This window comes from Gopherus flavomarginatus, chromosome 1 (genome assembly GCF_025201925.1).
Source record: "Gopherus flavomarginatus isolate rGopFla2 chromosome 1, rGopFla2.mat.asm, whole genome shotgun sequence".
In the NCBI taxonomy this organism is placed as follows: Eukaryota; Metazoa; Chordata; order Testudines; family Testudinidae; genus Gopherus; species Gopherus flavomarginatus.
In genome coordinates this window covers 112,393,919-112,419,552 of record NC_066617.1, presented here as the reverse complement: position 1 = coordinate 112,419,552, position 25,634 = coordinate 112,393,919, and the positions used below count along the sequence as shown (strand labels likewise).

The following is a 25,634-nucleotide window of genomic DNA, read 5'->3' as shown; positions in this document are numbered from 1 at the left end:
TGCTTCAGCCCCACCAGTGGTGCACCCACTCTCTGTGGCTAGAGAACTGAATATCTGTACTTGCCAGCCGGTCAAAAATACAGATCTCTCCTATCCCCAGATACTCCAAAACAGATAATTAGATCAGTCAGAGTATGTGTCTGGTGCCCACTGCCTAAACCAATAGGAGTAAATAGAGTTACACCTATGTAACCTAGAGCAATGCAGCATTGAATCAGTCCCTTAAAATTGTGTGCATGCACTTTTATACTTCAGATGGCATTTCTATGCATATGATGATGTGTATCCTCCGATAGCCAACATCCCTGCTGATTACCCCTACTGAACGCTGAGCTGTCTGAAATCCATCGCTCACTCGTATTCAATGTACTCACACAGTGGCAGCAAGGCTGAGTTGGTAACACACTCTATTTTTGGCCATTATGATGTGGGGTCAGTCCCACACCCAGTGCTAACCATGATGTGCAGTGCTAAATTGCTGCTGCACTGTTGCCATCCTTTAAATGTGACATTTAACTGTGGTCTAGTCTCTTGTGGGGTTCAAGATGGATGTTAAAGATCCTGGGCAAGATTCTATGCTGGTGTCAATTGGTGCAGCTCCATTGAAGTCAATGAAGCTGTGATGTAGTTGACACTAGAACAAGCTTTGGCGACCTATAGTGATTTTTCAAAAAGAGTAGGGAATAAACACATTTCCTTCTGAAACCAAGGCAGTGCAGGAGCTATTACTGAATGTACAGTGTCTGCATCAGTCTTTAACTCATGGCTTTGTAAAATACTAGGGGAAAACAGTGTAGGAAAGATGCAATGTAAAACCAATTTCAATCTGTTCTAACTAATATTTTGATCACTAAAATAAACCTCAGCACCAAAAATATGGAGCACCAAAAATATGGATCATACATGCAGTATGATCTTTTAGTAATTTTCCTTCTATCTGTCCAGTAAATCTGGGGAAAAAAAATAAAGGGATGATTCTAATGTCTGTGCCTTATTTCAGTCAAAATAACAGAGAGAGATTATGCTAAAACAGATGCTGGCCAGTTTCAGAGTGAGATCAAATAGAAACATTAGCAACTTGGGAAGCAAAAATTTAACATAATCCTTTTTGAAATTATAAAATAAAGATGGCTGATCCTCTCTCCTTCTTTTTCACCCACTATCTCGCCTTTTTATTTTGACAGTAAGCCTAATGGAAAACACTAACCACCAAGCTGGGTTACCGAAACACACAACAACAAAGGGAAAGTAAGAAGGCAGCTTTACAGATTTTTCAGGTTACTGCCTCTGTAACAGTACACTCTTTCATTCCTTCTATTTCTCCTCCCTCCCCCTTCATCTATGATGTGCATGTTCTGTGGTCTAATAGTTGGAAACCAGAAAGTCACTTGGAAGATAAATGGGTCCCAGGGAGATAATAGCTCTGAAGTTATTCAAATTTTCTTCTAGAAAAATAGGGGTCGATCCTGCATTCCTTATTTGTGCCAGGAGCCCTCACTTATTAGAGGAGTCCTATATTAGTCAGTGGGATTCCTCTCCCAGTAAGGGCTATCCTGATGAATAAGGTTTGCAGGATTAGAACCACAGTTTGCAGGTCTCTTAACAATTCTTGAGTGGGGAATGACGCGGTTTCATCTGTGCTTGATTGCAGAGGTGGAGGGATAGCAAGGAGATGCTGAAGCAGAGGCTATGGTCCATTAGTTTGCCTGCTAGCTAGCAGCCATGAAGCAAAATGGATTTAAACTCTCTTCAGTGGCCAGGATTGCTCTGTGTGTGACTGCTCACCTTACCAGAGCTAAGGCTCAAATCAAGATCCCTGTGGTACACAGGCCAATGCTCTATCAGGTATGCAAAAAGCCTGCCAGTGACCATGCCAGCAAGAGCTGTGCTGCACGTCTCTGACCTTAAAGTCACTCTTTGAATATCTGACATCACCCACCTGATCTTGTGTTTCCTCCCCCAATATTAACATTTAGCTGCTAATGAGATTTTAGACTGGGAAATTAGGTTTTATATAGAAACAGAGGAATTGCCATACTGTGTCCATCTAGTTCAGTGTGCTGTCTCCACCAGCACAAGGTGACATCAGAAGAAGGTGCAAGAAGGCCTACAATAGTAGTTAGTTATGGGGTCATTGACTCCAGGGAAAGGTTCTGCCTAACCCCCATTGGTTAGGGGTTGACTTGTGCCTTGAAGCATGAGTTTATTTTCCTGCCAACACTCTCTTTAAAAACATTTCACTATTAGAACTATGGATATTCCTATTATCCACATAAATGTCTAATCCTTCTTCTGGATTCCTGCTAAACTCTTGGTCTCAATGATATCATGTGGCATCGAGTTCTGATGGCTAATTGTGTACTGAGTGAATACAGTATTTTATTTCGTCAACCTTAACTTTGCTGCCATTCAGTTTCATTGAATGTCCCTTGGAAAAATAAATTAAGAAATTCATATTTTGCTTTTTCTAGGGGTTTCCTGTCACACCACTCTAAATCTGAAAGCTCTCTTCCACTTTTGGCTCCCACTGAGATCCAGCTCAACACAAAAGTTTCTTTACATTTACGAATCAAGGGGATTCATAGACAGCATGCCAAGTCTGAGGTCTTGGACAGCTTATTTTCAGTGTCTCTCCCTGCCTAAATGCTCTAATTAGTTTGTTCATTTTGATAAGATTTGATGTGCCAGAGTCTGCTATCACCCTGCGGCTTCCTGAACAGTCCTCGGTATGCACATCAAGCCATTCCTGAATTCCAGGACTGACAGAGGAGGCAACATATGGATTATATGTATGTGTGTGAGAGACAGGGCCAGACAAAGAGGAGCAGAGGTTGTTTCTGATGGCAGAAGACAGGCAGTCCAAACAATAGGGCTTCATCCAAAGTCTATTGATATGTAAGTAGCTTTTGCCCTGCCCTTAACACTGTGACAGTGAAAGGCAAAACAAATACATTTTTTAGATGAGCAGCTGTCTTATTGTGTCTCTGTACTGTGACTAGCAAAACGGGGCCCTTCTCAACTGGGACCTGTAGGCGCTACCTGTAAAACAATAGAAAGTTCTGCTTCCCAACAGCAAAACCATTCAAAATATCTGCAAGAGGTGGTTGATAAATGCAATTGTGTAAACACCCCCCCAACACACACACACACTATTTGTTTCTGTCTCAATTATTCTGAGTTTTTCCTCTTGTTGGGTGTCCACAACTCTGAAAGAAGGCAACAGCCACTGTCCACCCCCTCATCATTCCAGGGTTACTTCTTTCCCAACTTCCCAGGCATTTCTGCCTCGATGTTGTGGATTTTTACTGCAAGCATATTTCCATTGGCTAAGAGGGGAAAGTGGATGATTTTCCAAGTCTCCTCACTGCAGCTGTCTGTGCATCAATAAACTACGGCATCAGGAAACCCTGGAAAAACAGTTTGTGGGATGTGCCTCTACCCAACACTCAGCCCTGGGATTATGGCATGGCTTGTCCTTCACAAGGGCAACCTGTCTAGGAAACCACAGCAAACCACACATTGGTTCAGAAGCCTCACATTGGTTCAGAGCTTTTTTTTTTGTTTGTTTAAATGGATAAAACTAATTAGAGCATTTAGGCAGAGAGAGAGAGAGGCACTGAAAACAACCACAAATGAACTCTTCAAAACCTCAGACTTGGCACGCAGCCTAGGAATCCCCTTTAAGTACACCCTGTTTATTTTTGAAGGGAGAGCTTTATATTTTGTTTTAAGCTGGCTGTTTGTGGTGGGGGAAATAAGGCCTTTCATACTTAGCATCCATAACTATGGCAGTTGGCAGGGTATTTTGCTGCCTGATATGAATTGCATTTGTTATATAAATCTTGGGGGATTTAGTATTATATTCCAATATTATGCCTTCGTTATGACTATGACTATTAGCCTGGGCCCAAGGGCTGTTGCTATTTAAATGATAATGAAGCATTGTTTAACAGAGGTTCTAAGGAAATCAACACACTAATGAATTTGGAAGTTTCATTTTTAAACTGGTTGCCCATTAAATAGTGCAACCACAATAAATAGCAGCATTCTCAATCTGAGGCCCAGGCAAAAGACTGAATGAGTTGTGGTGTGGATGCAAAACTTTGCACACAATTAATTGCAGGAGTAAAATTTTGCATGCAGATCTGAGGCCCTATTTAAAAAATTGGGGAAACTTTACATATACACATAGGAAGGCTATAGCAGGCACAGTAAAAAGAAAGGAAAATTTTGGTGACAAATAAAGCAGTATTTGGATAAACACTGGAAAAGGTTTACAAAGAACTAACATACACTGTGAAAAATCTATTATGCCAAAGGTTAAATTGTTTGACAGAAAGAAAATGCTTGTTTTACTGTAACTCAAGCAAAGGTGTAATGAAATGGAGAAACATTTACTAAATGCATCAAAAGAAAAGATGGCTACTATCCTGGCTTCACTGAAGTTACAGGGGCAGAGGCTTCACTGACACTAGAGGAGGAGGAAGAGGAATCTTCAGACTTTGAGGGCTATATTATAAAACTTAATGAGCAGAGCTGCTTTAAAAAATAGCTTTATAGTTGGTTGAAAAAGGCAGAGAGGCATGACAATTAGACCTTTTCCCCTGGTTCTTTTTAAATTTCAAAAACGTTTGACTAGTGCTGTCTTGTAGGGAGAAACCAGGAGAGCCTTCAGGCTAGGAAAGAGAGAGATTTTGTTCATCTGTGCAGTAGGTAATATTTACATACTTTGTCCTACAATCTTTGCATCACTGTAGTAGGATTTTTTTTCTCTTAGTATCAGAGTAATGTGCATTGGGATGTGCATGTATTGTTTCTTTTGTGATTTTCAGTTTATGTTCTATCATGGAGTTCTTTATGCCTTTTTCACTCACCCATTTCTTTCAATTGTCAGATGATATTTTAACATATACTGGTTGCAGAGATAGCATCTGAATGAGAAGAGAGTTTGAGTCACTTTAACTCCACTGCCTGACAGGTTATGGATAGAACAATGGGCCTCACAAACAGATTAATCACAGTCTATTGATATAGATTTCAAGCATCCCCAAGTACTGTATTTGCACTAGACTGAACACACCATCAGTGCTCAGCAAATAAGTAGCATTCTTTGTATTGGAGTAGCCATGGGAAGGGCAAGCCATGCCATAAACTCAGGGCTGTGTATGAGGCACCCATGTGCTAGGTGCTGTATAAACTCACACCAAAAAGATGGTCCCTGTCTTCAGGACCTTACACTCTAAAAATAAGATGAGAGATAACAAGGGCATATAACTGATGGGGTGTGGGGAGCACAAGGTAAAAGTAAGGCAAATATGATCAGCATGACAAACAGCATTGCATGGTGCCTCAATGGAAAATCTAATAAATTTATGACTGACGATGTCAGATTCAACCAAAATAACAGACTCCAACGAGAAACTGCAGAACTGGAATTAATTTGCAAAGTGGTCACCGTTAAATTAGTCTTGAATAAAGACTGGGAGTGGATGGGTCATTACACAAAGTAAAACTATTTCCCTGTGCTAATTTTTCCCCTACTGTTTTTCACACTTTCTTGTCAACTGTTTGAAATGGCCCATCCTGATTACCACTACAAAAGTTCTTCTTTCTCCTGCTGCTAATAGTCCACCTTAATTGATTAATCTCATTAGAGTTGGTATGGCAACCCCCATTTTTTCATGTTCTCTGTGTATATATATCTTCCTACTAAATTTTCCACTCCATGCATCTGATGAAGTGGAGTTTAGCCCACAAAAGCTTATGCTCAAATAAATGTGTCAGTCTCTAGGGTGCCACAAGTACTCCTCATTCTTTTTACCAGTTAACTTGAAGTTTAAGGTTATCTCTATTAGCACATTGCAAACTGGTGTTAAATTTAACAGGCAGTTCTATGGCAAACCTTCACAGTCAAGTGAGACACCCTCCTGCAACTTTTAGTGGACTTTCAAGCCTTTAGAATCAGCACTGCTAATCATTAGCAAATCTTTTCATCTCAGTGGAAGACTGCCTACTTGTAAGGCAATCTTTGACTAAGAGCTGAGAGGGTGGCTACAGGCACATCAGTACAGTTGTGCTGACAACACAGGGCTTCACAGCATGTTTTTCCCACCAATCAAAAGTAGTGAAACTACTTCCATCTCCTCCCTTCATCAAAGTGGAATCAGAGTACAAGAAAGGTCTCATAAACAGAAGCAAAATCAGTGAGCTGGTAATTCCCTGACAGTGTAAAAGGATGAGAATTATTAACAAGATAATCCCTTCAATTCTTTCATTGGCATGTTTTGAAATTCACTAGAGTTGCAAAAATGCTAAGAGAAGGAATACCTCAAGGAATGTAATGAGCTAACAGAATAGGCAACTTACTTGCTTTGGCTCTGTAAGGATGCTGTAGACCCTAATTAGAGGGTCTTGTGAGGGGAGCAGACAGGAGGGGCTTATAGAAGAAAGGAGATTTGCTCAGATCTCAGCTCTGAGCAAATCACAGCCACCAGACTGTTCAAAGAGCTCCACATCTGTTTCCTTCTTTAGCCTCCCAGCCAAGAATCTGTGAAACCAGGTGGCAGCATTGGACTTTTACATTAGCTTGTCTCAAGGCAGGAAACGTCCCATGCCCTGCTAGTGTTACACACACCACACCTCAAGTGTTGGTTACAGGCATCAACCATGGCTAGCTGAAACTAGAAGAGGGAAGTATACCAGGATATTTTAATTAAATATATCAGATGCTCTAAATTAACCTAGCTGGGGGTCTGTGCCAGGAGCCTGAGAGATGCCCCTTCTTTGCATAGCCTGATGCAAATGGCAGTCACCTTCACTTTTAACTCACATGAAATTATAGGTTTCCTCTGTATTCAAGCAGCCTCATGTCAACCTCTCATCACTTCAGCCATGATTTTGCCACTCTTGCTCATGTTAGGTAATATCCTGTTACTTAAAGAGCTTCAGCGAAGTCAGTGGGGTTGATCTGCTTCCATTATGGTCAATGTCAACATTCCAGTAAACTTTAGCCGTGCAAGGAGGGTGCAGGGAAGGTTGTGTTACACATTCCAACACGTGTTATATTATAGACTATATTAGCTGACAAATACTTCATCATGGTAAAAGACCTGATTCTCCACTCTCTTACATAGCTGTAAGTCAGAAGTAATTCCTTTTGAAGTCAATGGAGTTACATTAGTGCAAACCTGGTGTGAGAGGAAAAGTGGGCCTAAATTTTAAGTGAAGAGGATGGGGGCAGAGCTGAGGCTGAGATGTCAATCTTAACACAGCATTTCCTGGCTACTGAGCAATTCTGAACTTTAACAGTGGATTAAGACTTATTTAGATTTCAGTCTGAATGTTATTTCTTGTCTTTACAAACAAATAAATACATCTCATGTTCCTATTATTTTAAAATTAATACACTTTTCTGCTCTCAGTTTAAAGTCATCTTGAGAAAACCTTTTATGCAACAAAGCTATTTATTTGAATTCTCATTCAAGCACCAGACAAAAACACATATTTTGCACATTCATTAAAACTTAACAGTCTAATTCCTGAGAAACACTACAATTATAATTTAAACATCAAAATGCCCTGATTTGAAATATTTTATTAGTCACAAAACATGATCTGCACTCTGCATTTGGGCTGTAAAAAAATTACTACATTCAGATTTGCAAATTGATATTATCCCTTTTATGAAGAGTTGACAGAGACAAAAAGTCACCCTAAGTGCAATGTGGTAAAACAAAAACAGAGAGATATATAAGTGAGCCTTTTGTATCAGCTGGAACTTATTAAACTTCCAAAATTGTAACATGTACTGAACTAAATGAGCAGAAATAATGTACGTAGTGTTGTTGTAACCGTGTCAGTCCCAGGATATTAGACAGACACGGTGGGTGAGGTAATATCTGTTATTGGAACAACTTCTGTTGTCTTTCTCACCTACTGAAGTTGATCCACTGAAGTTACCTCATTCACCTTGTCTCTCTGGAAACAATGTATACTTTTAAAAGCTAATTAAAAAGCCAGTATAATGTCCATAAAGTGAACTGAACTTAAATGAAGTATGACGGTACCTATCTCTTTAATTATTTCATTCCTGCTCCTACATGTTCCAGATACATCATGACACACTGCACACCCACTTGTGCCGAACATTCTAGGTATTTCCCATACTATGCACTTGCTGCAATGCCACATAGTTTGGTATATCCTCAAGTTTCAATATATTGTGCTTCTGAATTTCCTAGATACATCCTGAACTATCACACTTGTTCTTTACCAGGTGTTCTAGAGACAGCTCCATAATTATAGAATCATGGAACTGGAAGGGACCTCGAGAGGTCATCTAGTCCAGTCCCCTGAACATATGGCAGGACTAAGTATTATCTAGACCATTCCTGACAGGTGTTTGTCTAACCTGCTCTTAAAAATCTCCACTGGTGGAGATTCCACAACCTCCCTAGGCAATTTATTCCAGTGCTTAAGCACCCTGACAGTTAAGAAGTTTTTCCTAATGTCCAACCTAAACCTCCCTTGCTGCAATTTAAGTCCATTGCTTCTTGTCCTAGCCTCAGAGGTTACGAAGAACATTTTTTCTTCCTCCTCCTTGTAACAACCTTTTATATACTTGAAAATTGTTATCATGCCCCATCTCAGTCTTCTCTTTTTCAGACTAAACAAACCCAATTTTTTCAGTCTTCCCTCATAGGTCATGTTTTCTAGACCTGTAATCATTTTTGTTGCTCTTCTCTGAACTTTCTCTAATTTGTCCACATCTTTCCTGAAATGTGTTGCCCAGAACTGGACACAATACTCCTGTTAAGACATAATACTCCAGTTAATATCTAATCAGCACGGAGTAGAGCAGAAGAATTACTTCTCGTGTCTTGCTTACAATACTCCTACTTATACATCCCAGAATTATGTTTGCTTTTTTTGCAACAGTGTTACACTTTTGACTTATATTTAGCTTGTGGTCCACTATAACCCCCAGATCCCTTTCCCCAATACTCCTTCCTAGGCAGTCATTTCCCATTTTGTATGTGTGCAACTGATTGTTCCTTCCTAAATGGAGTACTTTGCATTTGTCCTTATTGAATGTCATCCTATTTACTTCAGACCATTTCTTCAGTTTGTCCATACCATTTTGAATTTTAATCCTATCCTCAAAGCACTTGCAACCCCTCCCAGCTTGGTATTGTCCATAAACTTGATAAGTGTATTCTCTATGCCATTATCTAAATCATTGATGAAGATATTGAACAGAACCAGACCCAGAACTGATCCCTGTGGGACCCCACTCATTACGCCCTTCCAGCATGACTGTGAACTACTAATAACTATTCTCTGGGAACAGTTTTCCAACCAGTTTTGCACCCACCTTATAGTAGCTCCATCTAGGTTGCCTTTCCCTGGTTTGTTTATGAGAAGGTCATGCGAGACAGTATCAAAAGCTTTACTAAAGTCAAGATATCAAGGCCGGCCTTAGGATTTATGGTGCCCTAGGCGAGATTATTAAACTGGTGCCTCTGTGCCTGATCTGCTCTTAGCAACACAAACATAAGCTTATAGTATTGGAAAACTTGCCACATTCACATTATTAAAGCCAGTTTAACTTAATTGAGCACACTGTAATGCTGATGGACTAGCACTAAAGAAGCAGCACTATAGAAAAAATTCTGATGTGACAGAATGATGCAAATAATATATTTTTTTAATTTATCAAAATTTTATTGAAAATTTATATGAAGAGGTATTGAAACAAAGATTTGTTTTTAATTAAAAGCAATCTTTCTGGCTTTTTTGGCTGCAAAATCAGTAATAATGTCATCGTATAACAAAGACAAAGTCGTGTCTTGTTCGATTGCAAGAACAGCAAGAACAGTCAAGCGTTCCTGACTCATTGTAGAGCGGAGATAGTTTTTAATGAGCTTTAGTTTTGAGAAACTCCATTCTCCTGATGCTACTGTTACAGGAATTGTCAGGAGAATACGAGTGGCAATGTACACATTAGGATATATGTAAACAGGTTTGCGGGTATGAATAAACTGTACAATGTCCATCACCAATTTTGCATGTGGCAACATTGATGACAGTGTACTCAATTCTTCGTACAGTTCAAGTCCATTTAAATCAAAACTATCACCGTGCTTCAGGAGGCTCTCTAGATTCTTGCACTTTGTCATTAGTTGCTCTTGTTTTCCTATTTCGTTGAATTTAGTTATGTCATACAAAAATCCAAACTGTTCATGGTGTACTTGCAAGGTATTAAACCTTTTATCAGCAGCAGATACTGCTTTATCCATCACAACATTAAAAAATTCAACCTCAAATTTCTTTTCTGGATTGTCTATGGGCATGATCTGCTGTACAGATTCTTCACAAAGAAGTGTCCCTGGCCTTTTTAACTCATATTAACTATGTATTTACTTTATGAAAGTTGGAGAAAACATTATGAAAACGTAAAACATTGGCTGCCCAACTTCTGGGCTGGCAAAAGTTATACTGACTCACAAGGGAAAAAAAAAGCAGGAGAATCTTAGTACAACATATGGTCACTCTATACCAGGGGTCGGCAACCTTTCAGAAGTGGTGTGCCAAGTTCACTGTAATTTAAGGTTTCTCGTGCCAGTAATACATTTTAATGTTTGTAGAAGGTTTCTCTCTATGTCTATATTATATAAATAAACTATTGTTATTATCTGAAGTCTTGGCCACCGGTCCTGCTCAGGCCACTGCCAGCTGAGTAAATGAAACCCCAAACCGGCAGCGGGCTGGTGGCTGGAACCCTAGACAAGGATCCCAGGCCCTGCTCAGCCTGCTGCTGGTCTGGGGTTCTGACCACCAACTCCTGCCAGCCAGGATCCCGGCAGCCAACCCCCCCTCAGCTCGCTACCAGCCTGGGATTCTGCTCACCCAGGCTGGCAGGAGGCAGAGTGGGGCTGGCGGCTGAGCTCCTGACTGGCAAAGGGCCGGCAGCCGGAACCCCGGAGTAGCAGTAGGCTGAGTGCTGCTGGCACCCCAGACTGGCAGCAGACTGAGCCACTCAACCCCCCACTGGCCCTGCTCAGCCAGCCACCAGCCCACTCAGCCCGCTGCCGGCTGAGTGAATGGAACCCCAGGCTGACAGCAGGTTGAGTGGTTCGGCTGGCCTGCTCAGCCCACTGCCAGCCTGGGGTTCCTTGGGGGTCCCCAGGCCAGCAGCAGGTGCTGAGTGGGGCCGATGGCTGGTATTCCAGCTGGCAATAGGGCAGCAGCCGGAATCCCAGAGCAGCGATGGACTGAGCCGCTCAGCCTGCTGCTGCATACCATCAAAAATCAGCTCACCTGCCACCTTTGACATGTGTGCTGTAGGTTGCCGAACCCTGCTTTATACACTAGTAAGGAGATGAGCATATTACAGTTGTTGGAGGGCTCTTCTCAGGAGTAACAGGCTATAGGAAAGTTAGTCAACATTTTTTGTTTCTCTGATGAAAACTGACCCACGCCCTGTCTCAAACCAAACCTGTCACTAATAATTGTCAACAACTTAATTTTCTGTTTTTGGCTAAGATATTGATTTTAAAAAAAAAATATTGAAATTGGATTCAGGATTGTTAGCAAGAATTTTTGGCAAACAAAGTTGTTAAATGACAATCTAAATGGCAACACAGTACTGCTTTCATGCTTGGCTCACCTCCCAGCCTGCTGGTCCAACAGCTGCAGTAGAGGAGGAGATAGGTGGAAAACTGCAGGACCCCAAAATCCACCTCTTGGGGTGCAGAGTGGCAACAGCAGCAGCAAACCCTCAGGTCCAATCACACGCCAATGGGCACCGCTGCCAGCCCAACAGACCATGGTGAAGTTAGCACAGCATCTGATCTCAGGGACAGGGCACCCATGGAGCCACAGCAGCTCATCCTGCCCTGTGCAGCTCCCCCCGGATGAGATGGATCGCTGGCAGCTGCCAGCCCAGGGGAGAGGCGCTCCCCAGCTAGGGTGGCCAGATCCAGATGTCCTGATTTTATAGGGCCAGTCCCGATATTTGGGGCTTTGTCTTATATAGGCATCAATTACCCCCACCTAGAGTGACCAGACAGAAAGTGTGTAAAATCAGGAGAGGGATGGGTGGGGGTGGGGGGGTAAAAGGAGCCTATACAAGAAAAAGACCCCAAAATTGGGACTGTCCCTATAAAATAGGGATATCTGATCACTGTACCCCAATCCCCTATCCTGATTTTTCACACATCTGGCTAATCCCAACCCAGCCCTGTGTGACATTCCAATTCTGGCTGCCTGCCGAGGAAGTGAGTTACTTTCACTGTCATTCCTCAGCAAGCAGCCAGCCAGCCTCCCCTCCCCACCAGCACCTCACTCAACCCAGCCCTGACAGAGGGGAGGGAGGAGGGAGAGAGGGGTGCCACAGAGCCTGCCTCGCCTCACCTCAGCCGGGGGGAAAGAGTCACACTCACAGGTGAGCTCCTTTCCCAACCCCCACCCCCACCCCTTCACAGAGACCCCAGCAGCCAATCCCATTCCTCAGACTGTGCTGCATTTGACTCTCTCTAGGACCCAGCAGCCCTGCTTCTACACTGTCTGGGCTGCCTGCAGAGTGGTGCCCCCAGGGAGAGTGAGGCCCTACGCGGCTGCCTATTCTGCCTATGCCTAAGGATGGCCCTGCAAGATATACCACATCTACTATTTCCCCCTATCCACAAGGTTTGTTATCCTGTCAAAGAAAGCTATCATGTTGGTTTGAGAAGATTTGTTCTTAACAAATCCATAATGACTGTTACTAATCACCTTATTATCTTCTAGATGTTTGCAAACTGATTGCTTAATTATTTGCTCCATTATCTTTCTGGGTACAGAAGTTAAGCTGACTGGTCTATAATTTACCAGATTGTCCTTATTTCCCTTTTTCTAGATGGACACTATATTTGCCCTTTTCCAGTCTTCTGGAATCTCTCTCATCTTCCATGACTTTCCAAAGATAATTGCTAATGGTTCAGATATCTCCTCAGTCAGCTCCTTGAGTATTTTAGGATGCATTTCATCAGGTCCTGATGAGTTAACATCTAATTTGTCTAAGTAATTTTTAACTTGTTCTTTTCCTGTTTTAGCCTCTGATCCTACCTCATTTTCATTGGCATTCACTAAGTTAGGTGACCAATCATCACCAACCTTCTTGATGAAAACCGAAACAAAGAAGTCATTAAGCACCTCTGCCTTTTCCACATTTTCTGTTACTATTCCCTCCCCCCCCGCCAATTAATGGGCCTATCCTGTCCTTGGTCTTCGTCTTGCTTCTAATGTATTTGTAGAATGTTTTCTTGTCACCCTTTATGTCTCTAGCTAGTTTGATCTTGTTTTGTGCCTTGGCCTTTCTAATTTTGTCCATAATGAATTTGCTGTGCTGCTAAATACTTGTGTATCTTAGCAATTAATGTTACAACAATAGAAGAAGAGGTGTGTGGGTGAGGACCAGCAGTAAAATGTTAAAATGGGTATTAGACATTCTTGTTAGTGTTTACTTAATAGATTTTAAAGCCAGAGTGGACCATTTAATCTTTTAGACTGACCCCTCCTGTGTAGCACAGGCCACAGTTTAACCCAGTGATTCCTGTATCTACTCCAATGAGTTGTGGTTAAATAAGAGCATATCTTTTAGATGTTGTTTGCATTCTTATTGTAGCAATAAGAAGAGCTCTGAGAAGTTGTCTTTTGTAGCAGAAGTTGGTTCAGTAAAGATACTACTTCAACCACCTTCTTTCATATCTTTTAGACAGGCATCCACTCTTGATTTAAAGACTGCAAGAGATGGAGAATTTACCATATCCTTTGTTAATCTGTATCAATGGTTTCTTACTCTCCTGCTCCATTTGCCACACATCCCCCATATAAACAGTAGTCCTCACTGAAATGGAGGAATACTTAGATCAGTAGAACATGTCCACTACCACTAATTATCTGGCCAAATACAGACTCATGTATGTATGTCAGACATGACAAGTCCATGCAACTATGCTCTAGATATTTCATAATATCCTGAGGAGATGCTTGAATTTTCTGAATGTGGTGGACATAACACTTTCCAAGATAAAGGTTAAAAGTCAAAAATAAAGCTCCATGCATGTTTAATTTGAAAATAAATTTATAAGAGGGATACAACAGCACAGAATACACCAGTGTGTGACCCCAACGCACACCTACTCAAGTGAGAAAGGCATTCTGCTGAATTCATTGCCTTAAAAAGAACAAGAACACACACATGTAGTTTTCTGGGGACATTCTCTCCAGATTTTGACCAGGACCTTAGAACAACTGATGAAGAGACTCACCATCAGACAATCTATCACACTGCACGTGGGGCAGGAACTTAGAGGCCTGAGTCTTGACTGCCTTGCACTTTCTGGAGTCATTTACAACTGCACAAAATAAGTGTATAACACTACCATTGGAACTGGTAGCATTTTACATCCACTTTGCACTCACTTTGCCCAGATGAAAATGACTACAGAAGGCGAAAGGCAGAGGTGAATCGGGCCTTAAGAATTTGAATAGTGCTGTTGAACCCTCACACAGTGTTGATATAATCAATAAAGCTCATAGTAATATATTTCATTACCCAGACTCGGTCTACATTAGAAAATTAGGTCAGTTTAACTACATCCCTCAGTGGTGTGATAAATTCACATCCCTCAGTGGCATAGTTATGCCAAGCCCAACCTAAATCCTCATCTTCCATCAACCTAGCTACCGCCTTTCAGAGAGGTAGATTACCTATGACGATTGGAAAATCCCTCCCATCAGCATAGGTAACATCTGCAGTTTTTCATCTGTAGACAAGCGCTGAGTCTGAGTGCTTTAATTCAAAGTAATCTCAATAACCTGTAATTCACCAACAGAAATTTTTTTTTTTAAAAGAGCACTCTCTTTCTTCCACCCTTACCAGGACGGTACTCAAGGTTTTCTAGAATCAATAATTCCTTGGCTCACTAGAGAAAAGAGCTCTGTACAGTCAGTGATTGGTAATGAGAAAGCAATTGTTAATTAATAGTGATGCACGGTGCAGCAAAGTTCAGAGCTGAATTCCCTGGAACCCAAGGTTGTTTGGACCTGAGGTTTGGCTTCATGCCCCTACTCTAATAACTGTGCAAAAACGCAAACTTCATTTTCATTTGCCTAGTACTGTAATTTCCCAAACAGGAGCTGCTGTATTTAGCCTGGCCTCTGACCCAAAGAGGGTTGTGTCAGGCAAGAGCAGAAACATCTCAGTAAAGAAATGGCAGCAGGCAGCAAGTACATGCTCTGGTGCTTGCTTTGTTTTTTTCTCAGATGGATATACTATTTAAGGGAGACTCCTTATGTTTTGTCTTTCAAATTAACTAACTGCCCATCTACTTGGCATGCAAAAAAGCCAATCTTCTTTCTATTTGTTGCACGACAATCACTAGGCCCATTAAAAGAGAGAGAATTTATTTCACACTTTTGGTATATTAGGACTTTTGTGGTAATTTAATCCGTTTGTGTTTTGTAGTAACAGAAAAGTGAAATGTTAAACTGAGAGCCAAGGAAACTGCAGCAGCCAAAGTGCAATAAACCATGTTTAAACTAAACACTTCTAAACAAGCTATACTGAGGCAGGGCTGGTGCAACCATTTAGGTGACCTAGGTGGTCGCCTAGAGCACTAGGATTTGGGGGGGGCACCATTTTCTTCGGCACCTACTGTGGCGGCTGCTGCCCCAGTTGCCACCAGCATTTAGGCAGAGGGAGCTGGGGCAGGGGAGCGGGGGGAGGGCTGCCTGCAGCAAGTAAGCGGGGGGGACAGCACACAGGGGAACTTCTTGCCCCAGCTCACCCCTGCCCCGCCTCCTCCCCGAGCACGCCGTGGCTGCTTCACTTCTCCTGCCTCCCAGGCTTGCGGCGCCAATCAGCTTAGGCGCTGCAAGCCTGGGAGGCAGAAGTGAAGTCGCGACAGCGTGCTCGAGGTGCTAGCGCTTGTGCACAGAGCAGAGGTGAGCTGGGGCGGGTGGGTGCCTCAGGGCAGAGGGTGGGGAGCTGCTGCAAGGGGGATGCCTCAGGGCGCAGGGGGGGAGCTGCCGCAGGGGGGCACCTCAGGGCAGGATCGTGGCGGGGGGCAGATGGACGCAAGGTGGAAGTTTTGCCTAGGGCGTGAAACAGTCTTGCACTGGCCCTGTACTGAGGCTACTGCAACTTGGAAGGATGGAACTGTGGTTAAGGCTCTGGCCTAGGATTCAGGAGATCTGAGTACAAGTCCTACCTATATCTGTATGACGTTAGGCAGGTCACTTTGGATCCAATACATTGCTACCCCAGGCCAAGTCCTTAATTTGTGCCAGGGCTGAGCCTTAACCCCCTTGGGCTTGACAGTTCATAGCTCTGACAACGTCTGGGCTTGCCACATCAGTTACGAAAGTAAAAAATATTGCTTGAGCTGCCCAGGCCTGTTCAGCTAGGCTGGCAGAGTGGAGACATAGTGCAGACTAAAGACCTTTGTGCAACATGCTGAAGGCATTCCAGTGTGGGAAAGAGGTAGAATAGGGATGGGCAAGAGGAGAGAAGATGTGAATCTGTTTTCAAAGCACCATGGCCATGACAAACTTGCACCTCAGTCAATTCACACACCTGCAAGTCCCGGGGGGGGCGGGAGGCAATGAAACAGGGATGAAATTTAAAGTTTCTTGAGGCTGCACCAGGCCTTGGAACCATGCGTGGAAGAGGCACGTTCCCCTATCCCTGCATCACCACCTGTATCAGCGCAAGGATTAATCTGCCCCTCTGCACTCAGCTGTAAAATGGGGATAGCAAAACTGCCCTGCCTTACAGACGTGTTGGGAGGATAAATTTATTAGTGCTAGTGAGGCAGTCGGATACTTTAGTGATGATGGGGGCTGTATAAGTACCACCTTGGTAGTAAGACAACTCTGTCCTGGATAGTGACATATTCTGAACCGCACAATATATGTAACGACAAGAGGGAATGTCACTTTGTTGGGTCAAAGCACTTCATCTTCCCCCACTGAAGATCCTTCTGTTTCTTACTTCATTCCTCCTAACCCTGTAACGTTCCACACTGGGCTATCCTGCCTTCCATCAAAGATGGGTTTTGGACTTGGAGGCAGCATTCACCAGAGCCCATCAACATCGCACTTGGTCAGACGGGTGGCTCAAGTGTGACTACCATCTACAGGTCTTCTGGACTGTTCCCATATGGCCTCAAGATCCAGACTCCTGCTTCCCCGTGACTGATGTTTTCTTATTCACACTTTTTTGTGGGCTTTGAAATCATGACAACATGTGTCACTTTCTCATATCCTAACCTCAAGAAGACATGGTTGTGGGACCCAGTAAAACACTTGGTAAAAAAAAATCAGCTTATTGCCTTTATTACAAAAGGTAAGTGCCAAAACAAAGATGGTCTTTATAAAGCCTTTTAGCAGCAAGCTTTCCTGAATCAAGCATCACAACAAATTTAGAACAAACATGCACAAGCACAGCAAAGAAACTAAAATGGGTCTTCATCTGGCAGTTAGATCACTCTTCATATTTCACCAGCATAGTGACCCTTCAAGTATTTCTTCATTTTGTATTTTAATTGGAAGCAGCAGCCGCCTCAAGCCTTTTGGTTTCACAATTGATGTGGTAAAATGAAGAATTCAGTTTCAAACCCCACCCTTTAAAAAAAAAAATTCCAAGTTTTCTTTTTAAGCCCCGTCTGCCTTTCAGGCCAATTTCCACTCCCAGATTGCACATTTCACATGTCCGGTAAACTGATTTTAAAAATTACTTTTTATGAAGCTAGATAAAAGAATAATAGTGGAAAAATTCAGTGAGCAGAAAATAGACTACTGTCTTGTGACCCCTCTGTGGTAGAAACGGGTATTCACAGAAGATGGGATAAAATCGTAGCCTAACATTAAACATCGGAGGAATTTTGGCTAGGTTCATCATTTATATAACATTGGGATCAGAGGGGCTAACATGTCAACATGCTGATTAATAGCACAGAGTATGTTGATTCTACTCATGCCTTCTATCATCACTGATTTTCCAAGAGACAGTACATAGAGAAATAAACACCCAAAAGTGGTTGCCAACTCTCAGCCTGGCCTTAGCCATAGGCTTAGTAAGCGGCTTCCTAAAGTGTAATGTTTTCTGTCTTGACTAAGCACTCTGGGAAAGAATAGTCTTTTTGAAAACTGAACTGTTTTATTGCAACTACACAGGCACCCCTGAAAGTAATACAATGGAAGGAGGCTTAGAAGAAAATATTTTCAGGTAGGAATAATTAATAATAATACCACCTAGCTCATATATAGCACTTTTAATCAGTAAGTGAAATAATTACACGGAGCTCATTCTGCTCTGTATGGTGGTATAGTTATAGCAATGTACAAGGCTGGTATAGTTATAGCAATTCTAGAGACTTGCAGGATATTTGCATCCTTATGTAACCCAGATATATTTGGCAGCCAAAAGGGCCAGGTTCAATTTTCTAGGGGGTCTTTCTGAAAACTTAAACAACATCTGCCCGAGTCCCTATCCAGGGACCTGAGAAACTATATACACCACTCTGGGCACCCTTGAGTGTCTATACTCTCCATTCACAAGCACTGAGTTCCCTGGTTGGGGGAGGGACAACAGACCAAACTAGGGCAAGCCAGCAATCAATAAATTAACAGTATCTATTTAACAAAAACCCCTCTCCCCAACCTGGGTATCTTTCCAGGAGTCCCAACCTCAGTCTTCCTCTTGCATCTGTGAGAGGCTAACACATTCTAGTCACTTCCCTCTTTCTCAACTCCCCCACTCACCCTTCACTGTGCAGGGCTGGTGGAGTCCAAGAATTCGAGCAGGCCAATCTCTACCCCACTAAAAGCAGAAGTGATTTCAGCTTTGATTGCTGGATAGCAAGGAGCCCACACCAGAGTCCCTCAGATAAGCTACAGCTCAAGCCCCAGCTACTTGAGCACCATCACCTACTTTGAAACAACCTCAGCTCAGCCTACCACCTCAAAACCATCTGCTGGCTTGAAGCTACCTCTATACTAAATCTTCAGAAAGTGATCCATAGTGCACATAGAAACCTTTAACAGAATCATTAGAACCAGCCAATCTTTTCCTTCATCTCCCTTACCCATCTGTACCACGCTGTAATCTGATCAGAGTGACACCTCAACCCATGCACATTGGGTACAGATCTCTTGCCTTTCATTTCCCACAACAGAGATAATAGCATTACATTGCCCCGAAAGGCAAGACTTAACTGCATTTTAACCAAAATGCCCCAAACTGACATATAACTGAAATGCAAATGAGGCTGTGTCATAAACAGATAGCTAAGGGTTAATGTCTCCTTCACCTATAAAGGGTTAACAAACAGTGACCTGCAAACACCTGACCAGAAGACCAATCAGAAGACAAGATACTTTCAAATCTCATGTGGAGGGAAGCCTTTGTTTGTGGGTTTTGGTTTTGGCTTTGTTCTCTCTGGGTCCTGGACGGGGCTAGAGGTGCAACCAGGTTTCTGCCAATCTCCCTGCTACAGTCTCTTGTCTATTCAGAATTGTAAGTAAGAAAAGGCGGTCATAGTCTTTTAATTTGTTTTTTTCTATTTGCATATGTGTACTTGCTGGAAGTAGCTTAAATTGTGTTTCTGCTGGAGAAAGTTTCTTTCTATTGTTTATAAGTTGAAAGACCCTGTAACTTTTTACCGTCTAAAGTGCAGAGATAAACCTTTTACTTTTTATTAAAAGTTTTGCTTTTAAGACCTGTTTGATTTTTTTTTCCCAGTTGAGGCTCTAGGGAATTGAGTCTGTATATACCAGGGAATTGGTGGGGAGGAGGGAAAGGTAAATTTCCTCTTTGTGTTAGATTCACGCAGCTTGAATCTGTATTGCCTCTGGGTGAGGGGGAGAGAGAAACTGGATCTCTCTGTGTTGTGTTTCAAGGAATTGATTCACAGTATCTCCTAGTGTACCCAGGCAGGAAAGATCTGGGAGGAGGTAAAGAGGTGGGAGGGAATGTTTTATTTCCCTTTGTTGTGAGACTCAAGGAATCTGGGTCTTGGGGTCCCCTGGGAAGGTTTTGGGGGGACTAGAGGGTATCAGGCCCTAAAAATTCCTGATTGGTGGCAACGCTACAGAATCTAAGCTGGTAATTAAGCTTAGAGGACTTTGTGTTAGTACCCATATCCTGGACGCTAAGGTCCAGATTTGGGAATTATACTATGACATGGTGGCAGTGTGTGGGAAAGATAAGAATCCAAAAGCCAGTAAGATTATTAATTTGCTTCTCTGCTAGCTGGTTATAAGCAGAGGGAAGAGGTTTATTTTTTTAAACTGCAACCAGAGAATTTTTTTTTCCTTGCTTCGATCTAGCTGTGCATAGATATGGCCTCAGGCAAGGGCCATTAAGTTAACAGGGGTCTTTTGTTAGACAATAGAACTCCAGCTGTGAGTCAACTACACCAGCAGAACACACATGCAAATGAAGGTTTTCCTTTTGTTCTAGTTTTATTCAGGAAGGCTTGTTAGAAACACTCTGTTGCTTAGCAACAGAACAGGCAGCAGAAGAACAGTAATTCAGACAGTAAACCAGCAAAGGGCACTTCAACCCAAGAAAGCAGGAACCATGACTACCAAGGATGCCCTGAAACAGGAGCGAGCGAGACAGGAGGCAGAGGCACAAATCAAAGACGCAAAGCACAAGCGAGATATGGAAAAAAAAATACAAGAATTAGAAATAAAACAAAAAGAGATGGAGCTAAGAGAAAGAGAAAGACAGGCAGCCTACAAAAGAGAGCAAGCAGCCAGAGATGCAGACCACCAAAGACAGCTGGAAATCCAGAGGGAGACCTACCAGCAGGCCCTGGAATTAGAAAAGGCTAAGCAACAGAACCCAGCCAATCTTAACAACCCTTCGCCAATAATTGTTCTGCAGCACAAGAAATTTCCCACCTACAAGGCAGGTGATGACACTGAGGCCTTCTTAGAAAATTTTGAAAGAGCCTGCCTTGGGTACAGCATCTCTGAAGACCAGTACATGGTAGAATTGAGGCCACTGCTCAGTGGACCCTTAGCAGAGGTGGCGGCTGAAATGCCTAAGGAGAAAATGAACGATTATAAACTTTTTCAAACCAAGGCCAGATACCGAATGGGGATAACACCTGAACATGCCCGTCGGCGGTTCAGAGCCCTAAAATGGAAACCAGATGTGTCATTCCCCCGACACGCCTACCACATTGCAAAGAATTATGAAGCCTGGATATCAGGAACAAAGGTTAACAATCTGGATGAGCTGCACCTCCTGATACAAATGGAGCAGTTCTTAGATGGTGTTCCTGAGGAAATAGAAAGGTACATCCTAGATGGAAAGCCCAAAACGGTAATCGAGGCGGGGGAGATTGGAGCCAAATGGATGGAAGTGGCAGAAAAGAAAAAAGCTATTGTCAAGGGGAGCGAATACCCCAGGGGGCACACTGACAATAAACCCTATAACCGAGGGCAGCACAAGACCCCACTGACAACCCAAGGAAAGCCACAGATGCCCTATTCTTCCACCTCACCAGTCTCCAGTAACCCACCTCGACCCAGTGACCAGTCAGCTGGAAGATGCTTTAAGTGTAATGAACCGGGACATATAAAGGCCAACTGCCCAAAGAACCCCAACCGAGTGCAATTCATTACACCACCATCACACCAAAGATCACCAGGCCCAGATGCCTCTCAAATACCCTTGGAGCGAAGGAAAATTTTGAGAGTGGGCGGAAAGAAGGTTACCGCATGGAGAGACATGCGGGCACAAGTTTCAGCTATCCACCAATCCTTTGTCGACCCCAAATTCATCAACCCAAAGGCCCAAGTGACCATTTACCCCTTCATGTCACAAGCTGTAGACTTGCCTACAGCTGAACTGCCTGTCCAGTACAAAGGCTGGTCAGGAATGTGGACTTTTGCAGTCTATGACAATTATTCCATCCCCATGCTACTGGGGGAAGATTTGGCCAACCAGGTGAAGCGGGCCAAGAGAGTGGGAATGGTTACATGTAGCCAAACCAGGCAAGCTTCCAGACCCATTCCTGTTCCTGAGCCGTCCACAGAGGCCCCGTCTGTGTTACAAGACACCCAGACAGAGATAGTGGACCTGGATCCCATGCCAACAACGGAAACAGCCACAGTGCTTCCAGTCCCAGACCAGGAACTGGAAAAGCAGCCAGCACCAGAACCGGTGCCAGCACTGACGACAGTGCTTGCAAATCCATCTTCAACCCCAATGCCAGAGGGTGCCAGTGAGCCTAAACCGGTAGAAGCAGCAGACCACCACACCCAAGAGGCTCAGCCAGAGCCTGAAATACCCCCTGGTGCACCAGTGGAGAGCGGTTCACCAGCAACGGAAATGATCCCATCACCTACATCGCTTCCAGAGGGACCAAGCCCAAGTCCACAGTCTAAGGAAGAATTGGTGTCTCCAGCTTCAAGGGAACAGTTCCAGACTGAGCAGGAAGCAGATGACAGCCTTCAGAAAGCTTGGGCGGCGGCACGGAGCACCCCACCGCCTCTCAGCTCTTCTAATCGATCCCAGTTTGTTGTAGAACAAGGACTTTTATACAAGGAAACTCTTTCTGGTGGACACCAGGAAGACTGGCATCCGCAAAAACAGTTGGTGGTTCCAACTAATTACTGGGAAAAGCTCTTAAGCTTAGCCCATGATCATCCCAGTGGCCATGCTGGGGTAAACAGAACCAAGGACCGGTTGAGGAAGTCCTTCCACTGGGAGGGGATGGGCAAGGACGTTGCCAAGTATGTCCGGTCTTGTGAGGTGTGCCAAAGAGTGGGAAAACCCCTAGACCAGGTCAAGGCCCCTCTCCAGCCACTCCCCATAATTGAGGTCCCATTTCAGCGAGTAGCTGTGGATATTCTGGGTCCTTTCCCAAAAAAGACACCCAGAGGAAAACAGTACGTACTGACTTTCGTGGACTTTGCCCGAGGCTACTATCTCCATGTTAAAAAGTGGGAGAGCATGGCCCCCTCCCTGGTTCTGGTGCCCAAGTGTTTTTTGTGCCCAGGACCCCAATAAATGCTAATCTGCCTCTGCAGAGCAGTCACTCTCACTTGAGCTAGGCAACTTGACTGGAGTAACTAGAGTGTACTAACCTGAGCGAACTGTTGCGATAAAGACAAGCCCTTGTGAGAGGTCAGAGCATGAAAAATCAGTTTAAAGTATGCAGGAATTAGACTTGACCAGGAAGGTAAACAGACTGGTTTAGCTAAAACATTAAATAAGCCCAAAAGAAACAAAAGGTAGTTGCTGCATGTAAACTGATTTGTGCTACGTCAGCAAAAAGTCAGAATGTGTATTCATGAGAGCAAGAGGGATAGGGGGAACACGGGGACTTTTACAGTTCTGATCATTTTTTGCAAGTTATAAACAAAACTCAGAACCATAAATATCCCTCTGAGTCACAGTCATCTGGGAAATCCTCTGTATTTAATCAACATGGAAGCTGAACTATCTTTTCACATGCAGATGGTCCCCCAAGATCAGAGTTCATGTAAGTGTAGGGTGGGGCTTCTTGAGTAGTATAAGCAAAATAACTTGATACTTCAACAGAGCACTTTTCAGAGTCAGACTCCAAATGAGACAACAGTTTTATACAATGTACAGGAGTAATCTATTGATTGGAACAGGTGCTCTCCACTAATTGTACCGAGAACGCCTTCTGACCACAAAGTTGCTGCATGACCCTGAGGTGAGAGGGGCGGGGAGCGGAATCCGAGCCCTGCCACCCCGGGTAGAGGGGAGAGGGGACCACAGCCTGAGCCTCACTACCTCAGGTGGGGGTGGAGCTTGGGCTTTAGCTTCAGCCCTGGGTCCCAGCAAATCTAATCCTGTCTTGGGTGACCCCATTAAAACGGGCCCCTGACCCACAGTTTGAGAAATGATGGATTAAAATATATGTAGTTGTTCTTACAGTGACAGACATGGAGCTGCTATGTAACAACCCGAGACTACGGAGATGTAATAATTTTACGAATAATGTATTGGAATTGGCCAGTGAGATGAAGTTATCTTACACTGGGTTATAAGACTTTCCTATATCTTCTTCTAGCCTTAGTCTCATCTATCTGGGATTGGTTCTTTGAGTCCTTTTACTCCATTCCAGTCTGTCTTGAGGCAGTACTTTGCAACAAGTATGTTTCATTTATTAGTTTAAGTTCAGCAAACAAATACATATATAGTCTATAGTTAGTTGTAGAAAGCATTATACCTGAAAAGAAAACAAATTTTATGATCTCTCAAACATTTAGATCAGCACTGTGGACAGGATTTTAAAATCCAGTCTCTCTTTGTTGGGAATACAAAATTAACAAACAAGATATTTTTTCTTTTAAAATACTAACTTTGATGTAATCGTACCATCATTTCCAGCTGGAAACCCAGACAAATATTTGACTGTAAAAAATGGTGAATTGTTTATTAACAAATATGCTAAATGAGAATATGCTTCTTCATCTATCCTATAACTAAATCTTAAACATTTTAAGACAAGTGACACAATTTAAGGAGCCTGGCCTGCGATCCATTACTTATGTAAGCATGCTCTATTCATTCATGTGAACAGTCCTAAATTAACTCAGAGCTCTTCATGCCAATAAGGTTTACAGGATCCTGCCCTTATTTAACTGATACAAATATTGAGAAAATTACAAACCAAAAGGTTGTCTATTTTCAGTTGTTCTCTGTTTTTTCAACGTGTTGACATAATTCTACTAGATCACAAATTATGAAGAGAGACTAAAGCCTTCCTTGTTGAGGAAAGCTGCACTGTTTTAATTAAATCAGTTCCAAATTCATCTAGTTAAACTGGTGCAAACCTCTAATGAAGATACTCTTAAGTTGGTTTAACCCTTGCTTAACACTCTTTATCTCAATTTAGTGATTTACTGATGCAAACCAAACTGATTTAAGAGGGGGTTAAACAGATTTAAGAGCGTCAATTTTAGGAGGGTTGCATGAGTTTAATTAGATTGATTTCAAATAGATTTAAACTGTTACGACTTTACTAATACACACAAAGTCTACTCCCCAAATCCAGCAATGACTGAAACATAGATAGAACTTCCAGCTCATGACTAGTCCAACAGACTTAGTCGATCTACTCAAGAGTGTAACGTCACACGTGAGGATCAAGGCTTGAGATGATAAGGACAATTTTATCATTGATTTGAACATTATTTTGCTGAATGATTAACAACGTATTATTGACTAAAGCGAGACCCAAGACAATTACCATATATACTCTATCACATGTGCCGAAGGCAGCACGCAAGCTGATTTTCAGTGGCACTCTCACTGCCCGGATCCTGGCCAGGATCCGGGGGGCTCTGCATTTTAATTTAATTTTAAATGAAGCTTCTTAAACATTTTAAAAACCTTATTTACTTTACATACAACAGTAGTTTAGCTATATATTATAGACTTATAGAAAGAGACCTTTTAAAATGGTTAAAATGTATTACTGGCACGCAAAACCTTAAATTAGAGTGAATAAATGAAGACTAGACACACCACCTCTGAAAGGCTGCCGTCCCCTGCTCTATCATAAGCTGGTTCGTTTATAATCCAGCACACCCAA

The 25,634-nt window shown here is 42.8% G+C and overlaps 1 protein-coding gene and 1 long non-coding RNA gene across 4 annotated transcripts in view; one reads left to right on the top strand and one right to left on the bottom strand.

Annotated features, from left to right (window-relative positions):
• FAM180A (family with sequence similarity 180 member A) overlaps nt 1–25,634 on the bottom strand; it is an 87,086-nt gene that overhangs the window by 43,318 nt on the left and 18,134 nt on the right. The gene's annotated exons all lie outside the window — the stretch shown is intronic.
• On the top strand, nt 12,317–13,036 carry LOC127032136 (uncharacterized). The gene is made up of 3 exons (XR_007768718.1): nt 12,317–12,445; nt 12,541–12,690; nt 12,899–13,036. It is a non-coding gene; the product is annotated as an uncharacterized LOC127032136 (long non-coding RNA).